Raw genomic sequence first — 19,015 nt, 5'->3', positions numbered from 1 at the left:
ATTCTTCACCACTCCCCCCTCTATATGTATAATGCATCCTTTTTCATGTTTATCTCCATACATATTAGGCCCAGCACCCATTATACATTCCCTTGCCATTCTATTTACTGACAGCACATTATTAGTGATGAGCGAGCACTAAAATGCTCGGGTGCTCGTTGCTCTGGTTGAGCAAATTGGAATACTTGGGTATTCGACCCGAGCAACGAGCCCAAAGTAAGTCTATGGGAGACCCGAGTATTTTTACCACGATTCCCCCCAGGGGTCCTTTTAAGGTCTAAAAACATCTGAAAATGATGGAAACACTGCTCAAATGACACATGGACATCATGGGGATCCCCCCTGGCAGCATTCCTGACTCCTAGTTCACAGCTTTAAACAATTTTTTCTGAGATTCATGCCATTTTTCCTGGTGACACAAAAAACACACTAAAACGAAACCAAAACGGATTTTGCTAGGAAATATGTTAAGGCACATCCTTTGTAAGTTAATGACTTGCCTGTAAGGCCAAATAATTAACCCCAGACCACAAATTTCCTCCCCTACTTGGGCTTAGTTTAGACGCAGCGTTTTTGAAGCGTTTTTCAACTTTAACATTGCTTTCAACCACTACAAATACATTCACTAGAAAATGTCATTGTAACATTTAACAACCCTAGCTGCCCATGTCGTATGTGACACATAAGCAGACCCATCTTGTTTCATTTATGGAGGGAGTCTTAGGCTGTGTGCACACGTTTAGGAATTTTTGCGTTTTTTCACTATTAAAAACGCGATAAAGCCGCGAAAAACGCATACATTAAGCATCCTATTATTAGAATGCATTCCGCATTCCGCAGCGGAATCACATTCCGGAAAAAAACGCAGCATGTTCATTCCTTGTGCGGAATCGTAGGGATTCCGCACGTACATAGGAATGCATTGATCAGCTTAATTTCCGCATGTGGCTATGCACACCATGTGGGAAGTAAGCGGATCATGTGCGGTTGGTAACCAGGGTGGAGGACAGGAGACTCTCCTCCAGGCCCTAGGTACCATATAATTGTTAAAAAAAATAATTGAAATAAAAAATAATGATATTCTCACCTTCCAGCATCCCCCCGGCAGGCTTCCTGCTCCTCGCGATGCTCCGGTCCCTGTAATGCATTGCAAAAATGACCTGTGATGACGTACGGGCTCGCGAGACCGCTACGTCATCTGGGGTCATGCCGGGGATGCTGGAAGGTGAGAATATCATTATTTTTTAGTTTAAAAAAGAGAGAGGGAACAGCTGTCGGGGACGCCAGAAGGTGAGAATATCACGATTTATTATTTTTTTTATTATTTTTAACATTAGATCTTTTTACTATTGATGCTGCATAGGCAGCATCAATAGTAAAAAGTTGGTCACACTTGTCAAACACTATGTTTGACAAGTGTGACCAACCTGTCAGTCACTTTTTCAAGCGATGCTACAGATCGCTTGGAAAACGCTAGCATTCTGCAAGCTAACTACGCTTGCAAAACGCTAGTGTTTATCGGGAAAGCGCATGCCAATTCTGCATGCGATATACCCGCGGCAGGAGTTGCGGAAATGCCGCGGAAATTTCCACAGCAATACTGCAACGTGTGCGGTTAGCCTTAAAGTCACAGAGCATATTTTTACTGGTGCATCAGGCAGCATTAATCTTCCTAAAGGGCCATTATTAAACAGTGGGTCTCCTAAGCTGTTGTAGCCTATGCTGTGAGTGGATGGGCTGCCAAGAATTACAACGCTCCACAATACCCCTGTCATAAGATGTCCAGGAGGGCCTCCTGAAAAAATGTTGCATTGACTGCAAGGCCAGCCCTGCTATCAATTCATATGCACCCCAATATGACTTTGAACCCACACACTGGATGGGCCCATGAAAATTCACTTCACAATATTCATTTTGTTCTCCCGTACTCCTTTTTTTTTACACATTGGCAGCAAAGCCAGCCCTGCTGCAAAGTCAGTCATATGCACTCCATTACGCCTTGGAACCCACATACTGGATGGGCCCATGAAAATCCACTTCACAATAGTCATTTTGTACGTCCGTACTCCTTTGTTTTTCACATTGTCAGGAAGGCCAGCCCTGCTGCATAGTCATATGCACCCCATTACGCCTTGGAACCCATATACTGGATGGGCCCATGAAAACCACTTCGCAATATGCATTTTGTACTCCATACTTCTTTGTTTTACACATTGGCAGGAAGGCCAGCCCTGCTGCATAGTCATCTGCACCCAATTACGCCTTGGAACCCACATACTGGATGGGCCCATGAAAATCCACTTCACAATATTCATTGTGTACTCCCGTACTCCTTTGTTTTACACATTGGCAGGAAGGCCAGCCCTGCTGCATAGTCATATGCACCCCATTATGCCTTGGAACCCACATACTGGATGGGCCCATGAAAGTCCACTTCACAATATTCATTTTGTACATCCATACTCCTTTGTTTTACACATTGGCAGGAAGGCCAGCCCTTCTATATAGTCAGTCATATGCACCCCATTACGCCTTGGAACCCACATACTGGATGGGCCCATGAAAGTCCACTTCACAATATTCATTTTGTACATCCATACTCCTTTGTTTTACACATTGGCAGGAAGGCCAGCCCTTCTATATAGTCAGTCATATGCATCCCATTACGCCTTGGAACCCACATACTTGATGGGCCCATGAAAATCCACTTCACAATATTCATTTTGTACATCCGTACTCCTTTGCTTTACACATTGGCAGGAAGGCCAGCCCTACTGCATAGTCATATGCACCCCATTACGCCTTGTAACCCACATACTGGATGGGCCCATTAAAATCCACTTGTATTTTTAATGGTATGTTCAGATACGGCTTTAAAGAAGGCTAATACTTGCAATACAACGCAATTTTATTGCAAAAATTACAAAATTCAAGGAATAGTATAATTGAATAGTATGAATGCGTACACTTTCATTTATGTACTTAACATACAAAGCTTAATAAGTACATATAAGGATTAAATACATATAATGATTATGAATATATAAAGATTAACTACATATAGTATATTTACATCATCAAGAGAATTTTAAACATCATCCATTTGGAATATCAGAGAAGCAACACCAAGACAGAGAACCCCTGGGGGATGACGGTATCATTGTATGTGTCAGGTTCCTATAAGGTGTCAGGATGTCGCCGTCTATTTCTCCATGGAGGAGTGGGAGTATTTAGAAGGACACAAAGATGTGTACAAGAACGTCATGATGGACATTCCCCAACCATTCACATCACCAGGTAATAGGATTAAATACACACGGCCTATAATTATCTGTATTATCTGTATGTAAGGAATGAATTCAGTCCCTGTGTGTGTTTCCTCCAGATTTATCCAGTAAGAGGACAACACCCGAGAGATGTCCCCGTCCTCTTCTTCCACAGGACTGTAAACAAGAAGATCCCAATGTTCCTGAGGATCATCAGGTAGATGGAGAGAAGGTGTCATGAGATCTCCCCCATGATGTGTAGACAGCTGTGAAGATCTTGTGCTCAGTCTTGTGTTATCCACCAGTATTATATGTTTCATACTGGTGTCATGAGAACGGTGGAGATGGCAGGATTAGAGCTGATTATTGATGTGACTTTCTCCATCTGTCTGTGACTTTTACAATATTTGTTTCAGGGTGAAGATCTGCCCTATATTAATATTACAGAGACATATGTGAGGGGTGATGAGCGGTGTAAAGAGGAGATTCCTACATATGACTACCCAGGTGAGTAGTGACCACTAACTACAAAGAAGTCACAGATTCTTCTCAGTCACTGGCTGTGGCTGCTTTATCAATGGTGTAGTTCGGATGTGGCACAATCATGTGATCCCCATTTTGCCGATAGGGCATAACATTCTCCTCCATCCGAAAATATTTAAATGGCTTTGTGAAATTGTGAAAACCCTTTTGTATAGCTCTTACAACCTGCAGGTGTAAGGCGGCCAGGGTGATAGTCGTGGCAATGAGCTGTAGTGTTTCCACACCCTGGCGCCCCGCAGATGAAATACAGAGTCCTTTCTGTTTGTGTGTGTGATGTGTGCAGCAGAGTACTCATTTCATTTGCTGGAGTTCCCTCGGTCTCTTTCACTCCAGCTCCAGGATTCCAGGTTCCATAAAACACTGCAGCGTCACAGTCCTTTTCAAACAGTTCAACTTTACTGACAACATGGGCACCCATCACTTTTGCAGCACATTTCACACAAAGCATCATCTCTTGCACTTTCCCTGCCTTCTGGGCAGACTCCATTTCCTCTATAACCTCTCCTTCTCTCCTGGTAATCCATGCCATCTCTGTGGACAATCCGTGTCCTTCCGTACTTCCTGCATCACCAGCTCCCTGTCAGCCCCTTGTCTGATTCCATCTTGCAAAGGTGCCTGGGAGTTCCATCTTACTGACTCCAGCCCCAGTCGTAGATCCCAGAACCGCCCTGAGGATGATCCTATTGAGCTGATGCCCGACTGTACTATTCTCCAGCCTGGGGCGTCTTATTTCCATCCGCAGCTTTATCCCCCACCCCACCCCCTCGGCCTATAGCTGTCTCATACATGGTATGCACCCTGCCCTGGGCAAGGCTGCCCGGGTGTCTGTCTCCAATCACGGAGTATCCTAATTATACTTCCCTGCTCCTTGCTGTACCTCCCCATTAGTTAATCCCTGTGCTGCCTACCTCCTGCTCTATTCTATGTTATCTATCACTACTGTGCCCCCCTGTATTCTAGCCCCACTACAGTTCTAGCCTATCCTATATCCTATTCTAGCCCCAATACTATAAACAGTACCCATTAAGTACATTCACATTATGGTATATAAACATTACATCACATTACAATATATGAACAGTAATACACAGTGAGGTGCCACATGTGAACGTGCGAACAGAGTCCAAGAGAGAGAAGGCACACGAGGGCCCCCGCCACCTTCTTACACGGGATCCACCTACCCCTAGGGATTAGAACACGCTGACCGTTACCTGCCCAGGTCTGTAGACTTCAAAGCCAAATAACAACGTACGTAGAATGTGCTGACAAGATATTACGATGGGCCTGTAAGAGAAAGCGGAGGGTAATGATGCTGTTGGCTTCCTAGAACCCTGATATCTTATTGGATGAATCTACCTTCTCCCCCTCCTGTGCTGCTGAATGTAATCATATGGTCCCTACAAGACCAGGTCCAGTCTTTCTGGCCAAACTTCACTTTTATGATCAACAACATTAAATGTGCAGTGAGGCCGAGTGTGAATTTCTGTACAAATACAGCAGAGTTTCCCTTTCTCCTGACTTTTCAATTTGTATTAAAAACTAGCTGATTTCAAGGAGGATTGTGATAAACTACATAAAAAGCATTACACCTGTGCCATGATGTATCTCTAAGCTGTGCGTGGTTCATGTCTGTAATATACCGTATACAGGGTCGGACTGGGGCTCCGGGACACCGGAGAATCCTCCGGTGGGCCCCGCCCCCAGCTCCTGCCTCCTTCATGTGTGCCTGCCCTGCATGCTCGTAGGGTGCACCATCAGTGCGCACTTTATTATATAGCCGGCACCGGCTGGCAGACTGCACAGGTGATGGGAAGTGCAGGAGCAGCTCCTTCACATCACCTGCTGCCGCTGCCATTCCTCTGCCAGGAGAGCTGTGTATGCAGAGTGCTGACGCTCACTTCAGCCACCACAGTCAGAGGAACAGCTGACTGTGAGGCTGAGAGGAGACCCGCACACAGCAGCTGACCCCGCTGTCACCTGTCTCCTGTGCTGGGTATGATCTCTGCTCCTCTTTTACAAAGCCCTGCGCAGCAGTGTAAACGCTGATTGGTTGCAATTCAGCCAATCAGCGTTAGTTTTCTTTGTGTGAGCTCACAGCACAGCTCAGGCAAGGAGCTGTGCTGTGATTGGTCAGCAGTCCTACCCAAGCAGGCAGCATACAGCATGGCAGTGGAGCAGAGAGAGTCTGATGGCTGCAGTCAGTGTGACTGTAAGTACATAACTCTATGATGCCGGCACCCTGAGTAGATCTCCGGCCACAGAGGCAGTTAGGGGAGGGGGCCCATGCATCCTATAGGTGACACAGGGGAGGGGGCCCACAGTGATATTCTAATTTTCTTGTGGGCCCCCTCCCCTACCTCTATTTTAGGGTATGTGCACACGTATTCTGGGTCCACAGCGGATTTTTCTGCAGCGGATTTGATAAATCCGCAGTGGAAAACCGCTGCGGATTTATTGTGGATTTACTGCGTTTTTTCTGCGTTTTCCACTGCGGTTTTCCATAAGGGCAGTTGTAAAACCACTGCAGAAAACGCAGAAAGAAGTGACATGCTGCGGAATGTAAACCGCTGCGTTTCTGCACGTTTTTTTCCGCAGCATGGGCACAGCGTTTTTGGTTTCCCATAGGTTTACATGGTACTGTAAACTCATGGGAAACTCCTGCTGACCTGCAGCTGCGGAAACGCTGCGGATCTGCAGCGGAAATGCTGCGGATCTGCAGCAAAATCTGCATCGTGCGCACGTAGCCTTACTGTGGCTCCCCTTTCACTCTCTGAGCAGGCCCATAGGAAATTAGAGGGGAAATAGTGGGGGAGGGGGCCACAGGAAAATAGAGGTGAAACAGTGGGGAAGGGGGCCCATAGGATATTGGGTGACACAGTGGGGGAGGGGGCCCATAGGAAATTAGAGGGGAAATAGTGGGGGAGGGGGCCACAGGAAAATAGAGGTGAAACAGTGGGGAAGGGGGCCCATAGGATATTGGGTGACACAGTGGGGAAGGGGGCCCATAGGATATTGGGTGACACAGTGGTGAAGGGGGTCCTCAGGTGATTAACCTTTACGACATCTGCCTTACATGTATGGCGCGTGTTAAATGCCAGTGTCAATCTCTGACTGCAGCATATAACACATGCCAGCATGCGTGCGTATCATTCTCTCACCCATTGGTGCCCATGAGGTGATCGTGGGTCGCCGATGGGTTTTAATGACAGCCAGGGGTCTTCTTCCTGTAGCCGAGCTTTAAAGGGAACCTGTCACCCCATTTTTCAGTATGAGATAAAAATACTGTTAAATAGGGCCTGAGCTGTGCGTTACAATAGTGTATTTTGTGTACCCTGATTCCCCACCTATGGTGCCGAAATACCTTACCAAAGTCGCCGTTTTCGCCTGTCAATCAGGCTGGTCAGGTCATATGGGCATGGTGACATTGCTGTTTCTTCCCCCAGATCTTGCATATCTTTCCATTGGTGGCGTAGTGGTTTGCGCTTGCCCAACTGCTGAATCCACTGCGCAGGTGAAGAAAAAATGCGCGATCGGCGCTACTTCCCTGGTGATTGGTGGGGGCAGACATCTTAATGAGGCCGCGCGGCCATTTTCCTGAAGCCCCGGGCAGCAGAGGACTCCATCTGCGCACGCGCGGCCTCATGAAGATGGCTGCCCCCACCGATCACCAGGGAAATAGCGCCGATCGCGCATTTTTTCTTCACTTGCGCAGTGGATTTGCCTGTTGGGCATGCGCAAACCACTACGCCACCAACGGAAAGATATGCAAGGTCTGGGGGAAGAAACAGCGATGTCACCATGCCCATCTGACCAGACCAGCCTGATTGACAGGCGAAAACGGCGACTTTGGTAAGGTATTTCGGCACCATAGGTGGGGAATCAGGGTACACAAAATACACTATTGTAACGCACAGCTCAGGCCCTATTTAACAGTATTTTTATCTCATACTGAAAAATGGGGTGACAGGTTCCCTTTAAAAGAGACCATAATTTCTTCTATATGCAGGGATGCTGTGGCATCACTATATATAATAGCACATGCGATCGCAAGATTGCATCTTCATGTCCTCTAAGGCTATGTGCACATGTTACGGATTAGGCTTAGGAATTTCTGGTACGGATTCTGCCTCTCCTGGCAGAAAACACACCTGCGGATTTGTCGCATTTTTTTGTGCGGTTCCGCAGCGTTTTTTGTGCGTTTTTGCTGTAGTTTTCTTGCGGATTTGCTTCGGTTTTTACCCCTGCGGTTTTCTATAATGGAATGGGTACAAAAACGCTGAAGTTTCACAAAAAAGAAGTGACATGCTACTTCTTTTAAACCGCAGCGTTTCTGCAGCGGATTTTCCGCAAAGTGTGCACAGCCTTTTTTTTTTCTCATTGATTTACATTGTACTATAAATCAATTGCGGATCTGCAGCGTTTCTGCACTGCATAAAATGCTGCGGATCCGCAAAGAATCCGCAACGTGTGCACATAGCCTAAGGGGGCTAACTGTACCAGTGAAAGGTAAAAAGAAAATAAAAAAATTCCTAAAAGTTCAAATCAACCTTTTTATCCCATTGAAAATAAATATATTTTAAAAATAAAAAACAACAAATATTTGGTATTGCTAGGTTCAGAAAAGTCCGATCGATCAAACTATAAAAACAATTAACTTGATCAGAAAACACCGTAAAAAGAAACAAATGCCAAATGTCCTTTTTTCTGTTCGCCACAATTCCACAAAAAAAGCTATAACAAATGATGAAAACATTACCTCTATCCCAAAATCGTACTAATAAAAACAATGTGTCGCCCCCAACAGAAAGCTTCCCTGTGTGCAATAAAATACGCAGCAGTCACCGTCTTCTGCCGCTGTGTCGTTGCTTCTGTCTTCATTGCAGTGGAATATGGCCACCGGTAAGTATTTTACTACACACACTGGACTTACATTACTGCTCTCCTGTGTGGTGTAGTATATAGAGGATCTGTCAGCTCTCCTGTGTGGTGTAGTATATAGAGGATCTGTCTGCTCTCCTGTGTGGTGTAGTATATAGAGGATCTGTCTGCTCTCCTGTGTGGTGTAGTATATAGAGGATCTATCAGCTCTCCTGTGTGGTGTAGTATATAGAGGATCTGTCTGCTCTCCTGTGTGGTGTAGTATATAGAGGATGTCAGCTCTCCTGTGTAGTGTAGTATATAGAGGATCTGTCAGCTCTCCTGTGTGGTGTAGTATATAGAGGATCTGTCAGTTCTCCTGTGTGGTGTAGTATATAGAGGATCTGTCTGCTCTCCTGTGTGGTGTAGTATATAGAGGATCTATCAGCTCTCCTGTGTGGTGTAGTATATAGAGGATCTATCAGCTCTCCTGTGTGGTGTAGTATATAGAGGATCTATCAGCTCTCCTGTGTGGTGTAGTATATAGAGGATCTGTCTGCTCTCCTGTGTGGTGTAGTATATAGAGGATCTGTCAGTTCTCCTGTGTGGTGTAGTATATAGAGGATCTGTCAGCTCTCCTGTGTGGTGTAGTATATAGAGGATCTATCAGCTCTCCTGTGTGGTGTAGTATATAGAGGATCTATCAGCTCTCCTGTGTGGTGTAGTATATAGAGGATCTGTCAGCTCTCCTGTGTGGTGTAGTATATAGAGGATCTGTCAGCTCTCCTGTGTGGTGTAGTATATAGAGGATCTGTCTGCTCTCCCGTGTGGTATAGTATATAGAGGATCTGTCAGCTCTCCCGTGTGGTGTAGTATATAGAGGATCTGTCAGCTCTCCTGTGTAGTGTAGTATATAGAGGATCTGTCAGCTCTCCTGTGTGGTGTAGTATATAGAGGATCTGTCAGCTCTCCTGTGTGGTGTAGTATATAGAGGATCTGTCAGCTCTCCTGTGTGGTGTAGTATATAGAGGATCTGTCAGTTCTCCTGTGTGGTGTAGTATATAGAGGATCTGTCAGCTCTCCTGTGTGGTGTAGTATATAGAGGATCTGTCAGCTCTCCTGTGTGGTGTAGTATATAGAGGATCTGTCAGCTCTCCTGTGTGGTGTAGTATATAGAGGATCTGTCAGCTCTCCTGTGTGGTGCAGTATATAGAGGATCTGTCAGCTCTCCCGTGTGGTGTAGTATATAGAGGATCTGTCAGCTCTCCTGTGTGGTGCAGTATATAGAGGATCTGTCAGCTCTCCCGTGTGGTGTAGTATATAGAGGATCTGTCAGCTCTCCCGTGTGGTGTAGTATATAGAGGATCTGTCAGCTCTCCTGTGTGGTGTAGTATATAGAGGATCTGTCAGCTCTCCTGTGTGGTGTAGTATATAGAGGATCTATCCTGTGTGGTGTAGTATATAGAGGATCTGTCGGCTCTCCCGTGTGGTATATTATATAGAGGATCTGTCAGCTCTCCCATGTGGTGTAGTATATAGAGGATCTGTCAGCTCTCCTGTGTGGTGTAGTATATAGAGGATCTGTCTGCTCTCCTGTGTGGTGTAGTATATAGAGGATCTGTCAGCTCTCCTGTGTGGTGTAGTATATAGAGGATCTGTCAGTTCTCCTGTGTGGTGTAGTATATAGAGGATCTGTTAGCTCTCCTGTGTGGTGTAGTATATAGAGGATCTGTCAGCTCTCCTGTGTGGTGTAGTATATAGAGGATCTGTCAGCTCTCCTGTGTGGTGTAGTATATAGAGGATCTGTCAGCTCTCCTGTGTGGTGCAGTATATAGAGGATCTGTCAGCTCTCCCGTGTGGTGTAGTATATAGAGGATCTGTCAGCTCTCCTGTGTGGTGCAGTATATAGAGGATCTGTCAGCTCTCCCGTGTGGTGTAGTATATAGAGGATCTGTCAGCTCTCCCGTGTGGTGTAGTATATAGAGGATCTGTCAGCTCTCCTGTGTGGTGTAGTATATAGAGGATCTGTCAGCTCTCCTGTGTGGTGTAGTATATAGAGGATCTATCCTGTGTGGTGTAGTATATAGAGGATCTTTCAGCTCTCCTGTGTGGTGTAGTATATAGAGGATCTGTCGGCTCTCCCGTGTGGTATATTATATAGAGGATCTGTCAGCTCTCCCGTGTGGTGTAGTATATAGAGGATCTGTCAGCTCTCCTGTGTGGTGTAGTATATAGAGGATCTGTCAGCTCTCCTGTGTGGTGTAGTATACAGAGGATCTGTCAGTTCTCCTGTGTGGTGTAGTATATAAAGGATCTGTCAGCTCTCCTGTGTGGTGTAGTATATAGAGGATCTGTCAGCTCTCCAGTTTGGTGCAGTATATAGAGGATCTGTCAGCTCTCCCGTGTGGTGTAGTATATAGAGGATCTCTCAGCTCTCCTGTGTGGTGTAGTATATAGAGGATCTGTCAGCTCTCCCGTGTGGTGTAGTATATAGAGGATCTTTCAGCTCTCCTGTGTGGTGTAGTATATAGAGGATCTGTCGGCTCTCCCGTGTGGTATATTATATAGAGGATCTGTCAGCTCTCCCGTGTGGTGTAGTATATAGAGGATCTGTCAGCTCTCCTGTGTGGTGTAGTATATAGAGGATCTGTCAGCTCTCCTGTGTGGTGTAGTATACAGAGGATCTGTCAGTTCTCCTGTGTGGTGTAGTATATAGAGGATCTGTCAGCTCTCCTGTGTGGTGTAGTATATAGAGGATCTGTCAGCTCTCCTGTGTGGTGTAGTATATAGAGGATCTGTCAGCTCTCCTGTGTGGTGTAGTATATAGAGGATCTGTCAGCTCTCCTGTGTGGTGTAGTATATAGAGGATCTGTCAGCTCTCCTGTGTGGTGTAGTATATAGAGGATCTGTCAGCTCTCCTGTGTGGTGTAGTATATAGATGATCTATCCTGTGCGGTGTAGTATATAGAGGATCTGTCAGCTCTCCTGTGTGGTGTAGTATATAGAGGATCTGTCAGCTCTCCTGTGTGGTATATTATATAGAGGATCTATCAGCTCTCCTGTGTGGTGTAGTATATAGAGGATCTGTCAGCTCTCCTGTGTGGTGTAGTATATAGATGATCTGTCAGCTCTCCTGTGTGGTGTAGTATATAGAGGATCTATCAGCTCTCCTGTGTGGTGTAGTATATAGAGGATCTATCCTGTGTGGTGTAGTATATAGAGGATCTTTCAGCTCTCCTGTGTTGTGTAGTATATAGAGGATCTGTCAGCTCTCCTGTGTGGTGTAGTATACAGAGGATCTGTCAGTTCTCCTGTGTGGTGTAGTATATAGAGGATCTGTCAGCTCTCCTGTGTGGTGTAGTATATAGAGGATCTGTCGACTCTCCTGTGTGGTGCAGTATATAGAGGATCTGTCAGCTCTCCCGTGTGGTGTAGTATATAGAGGATCTTTCAGCTCTCCTGTGTGGTGTAGTATATAGAGGATCTGTTAGCTCTCCCGTTTGGTGTAGTATATAGAGGATCTGTCGGCTCTCCCGTGTGGTGTAGTATATGGAGGATCTGTCAGCTCTCCTGTGTGGTGTAGTATATAGAGGATCTGTCGGCTCTCCCGTGTGGTGTAGTATATAGAGGATCTGTCAGCTCTCCCGTGTGGTGTGGTGTGGTGTAGTATATAAAGGATCTGTCAGCTCTCCTGTGTGGTGTAGTATATAGAGGATCTGTCAGCTCTCCTGTGTGGTGTAGTATATAGAGGATCTGTCGACTCTCCTGTGTGGTGCAATATATAGAGGATCTGTCAGCTCTCCCGTGTGGTGTAGTATATAGAGGATCTTTCAGCTCTCCTGTGTGGTGTAGTATATAGAGGATCTGTTAGCTCTCCCGTTTGGTGTAGTATATAGAGGATCTGTCGGCTCTCCCGTGTGGTATATTATATAGAGGATCTGTCAGCTCTCCCGTGTGGTGTAGTATATAGAGGATCTGTCAGCTCTCCTGTGTGGTGTAGTATATAGAGGATCTGTCAGCTCTCCTGTGTGGTGTAGTATACAGAGGATCTGTCAGTTCTCCTGTGTGGTGTAGTATATAAAGGATCTGTCAGCTCTCCTGTGTGGTGTAGTATATAGAGGATCTGTCAGCTCTCCTGTTTGGTGCAGTATATAGAGGATCTGTCAGCTCTCCCGTGTGGTGTAGTATATAGAGGATCTCTCAGCTCTCCTGTGTGGTGTAGTATATAGAGGATCTGTCAGCTCTCCCGTGTGGTGTAGTATATAGAGGATCTTTCAGCTCTCCTGTGTGGTGTAGTATATAGAGGATCTGTCGGCTCTCCCGTGTGGTATATTATATAGAGGATCTGTCAGCTCTCCCGTGTGGTGTAGTATATAGAGGATCTGTCAGCTCTCCTGTGTGGTGTAGTATATAGAGGATCTGTCAGCTCTCCTGTGTGGTGTAGTATACAGAGGATCTGTCAGTTCTCCTGTGTGGTGTAGTATATAGAGGATCTGTCAGCTCTCCTGTGTGGTGTAGTATATAGAGGATCTGTCAGCTCTCCTGTGTGGTGTAGTATATAGAGGATCTGTCAGCTCTCCTGTGTGGTGTAGTATATAGAGGATCTGTCAGCTCTCCTGTGTGGTGTAGTATATAGAGGATCTGTCAGCTCTCCTGTGTGGTGTAGTATATAGAGGATCTGTCAGCTCTCCTGTGTGGTGTAGTATATAGATGATCTATCCTGTGCGGTGTAGTATATAGAGGATCTGTCAGCTCTCCTGTGTGGTGTAGTATATAGAGGATCTGTCAGCTCTCCTGTGTGGTATATTATATAGAGGATCTATCAGCTCTCCTGTGTGGTGTAGTATATAGAGGATCTGTCAGCTCTCCTGTGTGGTGTAGTATATAGATGATCTGTCAGCTCTCCTGTGTGGTGTAGTATATAGAGGATCTATCAGCTCTCCTGTGTGGTGTAGTATATAGAGGATCTATCCTGTGTGGTGTAGTATATAGAGGATCTTTCAGCTCTCCTGTGTTGTGTAGTATATAGAGGATCTGTCAGCTCTCCTGTGTGGTGTAGTATACAGAGGATCTGTCAGTTCTCCTGTGTGGTGTAGTATATAGAGGATCTGTCAGCTCTCCTGTGTGGTGTAGTATATAGAGGATCTGTCGACTCTCCTGTGTGGTGCAGTATATAGAGGATCTGTCAGCTCTCCCGTGTGGTGTAGTATATAGAGGATCTTTCAGCTCTCCTGTGTGGTGTAGTATATAGAGGATCTGTTAGCTCTCCCGTTTGGTGTAGTATATAGAGGATCTGTCGGCTCTCCCGTGTGGTGTAGTATATGGAGGATCTGTCAGCTCTCCTGTGTGGTGTAGTATATAGAGGATCTGTCGGCTCTCCCGTGTGGTGTAGTATATAGAGGATCTGTCAGCTCTCCCGTGTGGTGTGGTGTAGTATATAAAGGATCTGTCAGCTCTCCTGTGTGGTGTAGTATATAGAGGATCTGTCAGCTCTCCCGTGTGGTGTAGTATATAGAGGATCTGTCAGCTCTCCAGTGTGGTGTAGTATATAGAGGATCTGTCAGCTCTCCTGTGTGGTGTAGTATATAGAGGATCTGTCAGCTCTCCTGTGTGGTGTCGTATATAGAGGATCTGTCAGCTCTCCTGTGAGGTGTAGTATATAGAGGATCTGTCAGGTCTCCTGTGTGGTGTAGTATATAGAGGATCTGTCAGCTCTCCTGTGTGGTGTAGTATATACAGGATCTGTCAGATCTATTATGTGGTGTAGTATATAGGGGATCTGTCAGCTCTCCTGTGTGGTGTAGTATATAGAGGATCTGTCAGCTCTCCTGTGTGGTGTAGTATATAGAGGATCTGTCAGCTCTCCTGTGTCGTGTAGTGTATACAGGATCTGTCAGCTCTATTATGTGGTGTAGTATATAGAGGATCTGTCAGCTCTCCTGTGAGGTGTAGTATATAGAGGATCTGTCGGCTCTCCTGTGTGGTGTAGTATATAGAGGATCTGTCAGCTCTCCTGTGTGGTGTAGTATATAGAGGATCTCTCTGCTCTCCTGTGTGGTGTAGTATATAGAGGATCTGTCAGCTCTCCCGTGTGGTGTAGTATATAGAGGATCTGTCAGCTCTCCTGTGTGGTGTAGTATATAGAGGATCTGTCTGCTCTCCTGTGTGATGTAGTATATAGAGGATCTGTCAGCTGTCTTGTGTGGTATATATAGAGGATCTGACAGCTCTCCTGTGTGGTATAGTACATAGAGGATCTGTCAGCTCTCCTGTGAGGTGTAGTATATAGAGGATCTGTCAGCTCTCCTGTGTGGTGTAGTATATAGAGGATCTGTCTGCTCTCCCGTGTTGTGTAGTGTATAGAGGATCTGTCAGCTCTCCTGTGTGGTGTAGTATATAGAGGATCTGTCTGCTCTCCCGTGTTGTGTAGTGTATAGAGGATCTGTCAGCTCTCTTGTGTGGTGTATATAGAGGATCTGTCGGCTCTCCCGTGTGGTGTAGTATATAGAGGATCTGTCAGCTCTCCTGTGTGGTGTAGTATATAGAGGATCTGTCAGTTCTCCTGTGTGGTGTAGTATATAGAGGATCTGTCAGCTCTCCTGTGTGGTGTAGTATACAGAGGATCTGTCAGTTCTCCTGTGTGGTGTACTATATAGAGGATGTCAGCTCTCCTGTGTAGTGTAGTATATAGAGGATCTGTCAGCTCTCCCGTGTGGTGTAGAATATAGAGGATCTGTCAGCTCTCCTGTGTGGTGTAGTATATAGAGGATCTGTCAGCTCTCCTGTGTGGTGTAGTATATAGAGGATCTGTCAGCTCTCCTGTGTGGTGTAGTATATAGAGGATCTGTCAGCTCTCCAGTGTGGTGTAGTATATGGAGGATCTGTCAGCTCTCCTGTGTGGTGTAGTATATAGAGGATCTGTCAGCTCTCCAGTGTGGTGTAGTATATGGAGGATCTGTCGGCTCTCCCGTGTGGTGTAGTATATAGAGGATGTCAGCTCTCCTGTGTGGTGTAGTATATAGAGGATCTGTCAGCTCTCCTGTGTGGTGTAGTATATAGAGGATCTGTCAGCTCTCCTGTGTGGTGTAGTATATAGAGGATCTGTCAGCTCTCCTGTGTGGTGTAGTATATAGAGGATCTGTCAGCTCTCCTGTGTGGTGTAGTATATAGAAGATCTGTCAGCTCTCTCGTGTGGTGTAGTATATAGAGGATCTGTCAGCTCTCCTGTGTGGTGTAGTATATAGAGGATCTGTCTGCTCTCCCGTGTGGTGTAGTATATAGAGGATCTGTCGGCTCTCCCGTGTGGTATAGTATATAGAGGATCTGTCGGCTCTCCCGTGTGGTGTAGTATATAGAGGATCTGTCAGCTCTCCTGTGTGGTGTAGTATATAGAGGATCTGTCAGCTCTCCTGTGTGGTGTAGTATATAGAGGATCTGTCAGCTCTCCTGTGTGGTGTAGTATATAGAGGATCTGTCAGCTCTCCTGTGTGGTGTAGCATATAGAGGATCTGTCGGCTCTCCCGTGTGGTGTAGTATGTAGAGGATCTGTCAGCTCTCCCGTGTGGTGTAGTATATAGAGGATCTGTCAGCTCTATTGTGTGGTGTAGTATATAGAGGATCTGTCAGCTCTCCTGTGTAGTGTAGTATATAGAGGATCTGTCAGCTCTCCTGTGTGGTGTAGTATATAGAGGATCTGTCAGCTCTCCTGTGTGGTGTAGTATATAGAGGATCTGTCAGCTCTCCTGTGTGGTGTAGTATATAGAGGATCTGTCAGCTCTCGTGTGTGGTGTAGTATATAGAGGATCTGTCAGCTCTCTTGTGAGGTGTAGTATATAGAGGATCTGTCAGCTCTCCTGTGTGGTGTAGTATGTAGAGGATCTGTCAGCTCTCCTGTGTGGTGTAATATATAGAGGATCTGTCAGCTCTCCTGTGAGGTGTAGTATATAGAGGATCTGTCAGCTCTCCTGTGTGGTGTAGTATATAGAGGATCTGTCAGCTCTCCTGTGTGGTGTAGTATATACAGGATCTGTCAGCTCTCCCGTGTGGTGTAGTATATAGAGGATCTGTCAGCTCTCCCGTGTGGTGTAGTATATAGAGGATCTGTCAGCTCTCCTGTGTGGTGTAATATATAGAGGATCTGTCTGCTCTCCTGTGTGGTGTAGTATATAGAGGATCTGTCAGCTCTCTTGTGTGGTATATATAGAGGATCTGACAGCTCTCCTGTGTGGTGTAGTACATAGAGGATCTGTCAGCTCTCCTGTGAGGTGTAGTATATAGAGGATCTGTCAGCTCTCCTGTGTAGTATAGTATATAGAGGATCTGTCAGCTCTCCCGTGTGGTGTAGTATATAGAGGACCTGTCAGCTCTCTCGTGTGGTGTAGTATATAGAGGATCTGTCAGCTCTCCCGTGTGGTGTAGTATATAGAGGATCTGTCAGCTCTCCTGTGAGGTGTAGTATATAGAGGATCTGTCAGCTCTCCTGTGTGGTGTAGTATATAGAGGAACTGTCAGCTCTCCTGTGTGGTGTAGTATATACAGGATCTGTCAGCTCTCCCGTGTGGTGTAGTATATAGAGGATCTGTCAGCTCTCCCGTGTGGTGTAGTATATATAGAATCTGTCAGCTCTCCTGTGTGGTGTAGTATATAGAGGATCTGTCTGCTCTCCTGTGAGGTGTAGTATATAGAGGATCTGTCACCTCTCTTGTGTGGTATATATAGAGGATCTGACAGCTCTCCTGTGTGGTGTAGTACATAGAGGATCTGTCAGCTCTCCTGTGTGGTGTAGTATATAGAGGATCTGTTAGCTCTCCTGTGTGGTGTAGTATATAGAGGATCTGTCAGCTCTCCTGTGTGGTGTAGTATATAGAGGATCTGTCAGCTCTCCTGTGTGGTGTAGTATATTGAGGATCTGTCAGCTCTCTTGTGTGGTGTATATAGAGGATCTGTCAGCTCTCCTGTGTGGTGTAGTATATAGAGGATCTGTCAGCTCTCCTGTGTGGTGTAGTATATAGAGGATCTGTCAGCTCTCCCGTGTGGTGTAGTATATAGAGGATCTGTCAGCTCTCCTGTGAGGTGTAGTATATAGAGGATCTGTCAGCTCTCATGTGTGGTGTAGTATATAGAGGATCTGTCAGCTCTCCTGTGAGGTGTAGTATATAGAGGATATGTCAGCTCTCCTGTGTAGTGTAGTATATAGAGGATCTGTCAGCTCTCCCGTGTGGTGTAGTATATAGAGGATCTGTCTCCTCTCCTGTGTGGTGTAGTATATAGAGGATCTCTCAGCTCTCCTGTGTGGTGTAGTACATAGAGGATCTGTCAGCTCTCCTGTGTGGTGTAGTATATAGAGGATCTGTCTGCTCTCTTGTGTGGTGTAGTTTATAGAGGATCTGTCAGCTCTCTTGTGTGGTGTATATAGAGGATCTGTCAGCTCTCCTGTGTGGTGTAGTATATAGAGGATCTATCCTGTGTGGTGTAGTATATAGAGGATCTTTCAGCTCTCCTGTGTGGTGTAGTATATAGAGGATCTGTCAGCTCTCCTGTGTGGTGTAGTATACAGAGGATCTGTCAGTTCTCCTGTGTGGTGTAGTATATAGAGGATCTGTCAGCTCTCCTGTGTGGTGTAGTATATAGAGGATCTGTCGACTCTCCTGTGTGGTGCAGTATATAGAGGATCTGTCAGCTCTCCCGTGTGGTGTAGTATATAGAGGATCTTTCAGCTCTCCTGTGTAGTGTAGTATATAGAGGATCTGTTAGCTCTCCCGTGTGGTGTAGTATATAGAGGATCTGTCGGCTCTCATGTATGGTGTAGTATATAGAGGATCTGTCAGCTCTCATGTGTGGTGTAGTATATAGAGGATCTGTCAGCTCTCCTGTGAGGTGTAGTATATAGAGGATATGTCAGCTCTCCTGTGTAGTGTAGTATATAGAGGATCTGTCAGCTCTCCCGTGTGGTGTAGTATATAGAGGATCTGTCTCCTCTCCTGTGTGGTGTAGTATATAGAGGATCTCTCAGCTCTCCTGTGTGGTGTAGTACATAGAGGATCTGTCAGCTCTCCTGTGTGGTGTAGTATATAGAGGATCTGTCTGCTCTCTTGTGTGGTGTAGTTTATAGAGGATCTGTCAGCTCTCTTGTGTGGTGTATATAGAGGATCTGTCAGCTCTCCTGTGTGGTGTAGTATATAGAGGATCTATCCTGTGTGGTGTAGTATATAGAGGATCTTTCAGCTCTCCTGTGTGGTGTAGTATATAGAGGATCTGTCAGCTCTCCTGTGTGGTGTAGTATACAGAGGATCTGTCAGTTCTCCTGTGTGGTGTAGTATATAGAGGATCTGTCAGCTCTCCTGTGTGGT

The 19,015-nt window shown here is 45.8% G+C and overlaps 1 long non-coding RNA gene across 1 annotated transcript in view; it reads left to right on the top strand.

The window, feature by feature from the left end:
- The first annotated feature begins 2,950 nt into the window (after nt 1–2,950).
- LOC138663351 (uncharacterized) overlaps nt 2,951–19,015 on the top strand; it is a 55,289-nt gene continuing 39,224 nt past the window's right edge. Inside the window, exons 1-3 of the long non-coding RNA XR_011318169.1 lie at nt 2,951–3,483; nt 3,683–3,773; nt 8,614–8,708. This is a non-coding gene — a long non-coding RNA (uncharacterized lncRNA). The remainder of the gene's footprint in view (nt 3,484–3,682; nt 3,774–8,613; nt 8,709–19,015) is intronic.

This window comes from Ranitomeya imitator, chromosome 2, assembly GCF_032444005.1.
Source record: "Ranitomeya imitator isolate aRanImi1 chromosome 2, aRanImi1.pri, whole genome shotgun sequence".
Taxonomy (NCBI): domain Eukaryota; kingdom Metazoa; phylum Chordata; class Amphibia; order Anura; family Dendrobatidae; genus Ranitomeya; species Ranitomeya imitator.
The sequence above is the reverse complement of the archived record's forward strand: the minus strand, read 5'-3'. Positions and strand labels throughout refer to the sequence as shown.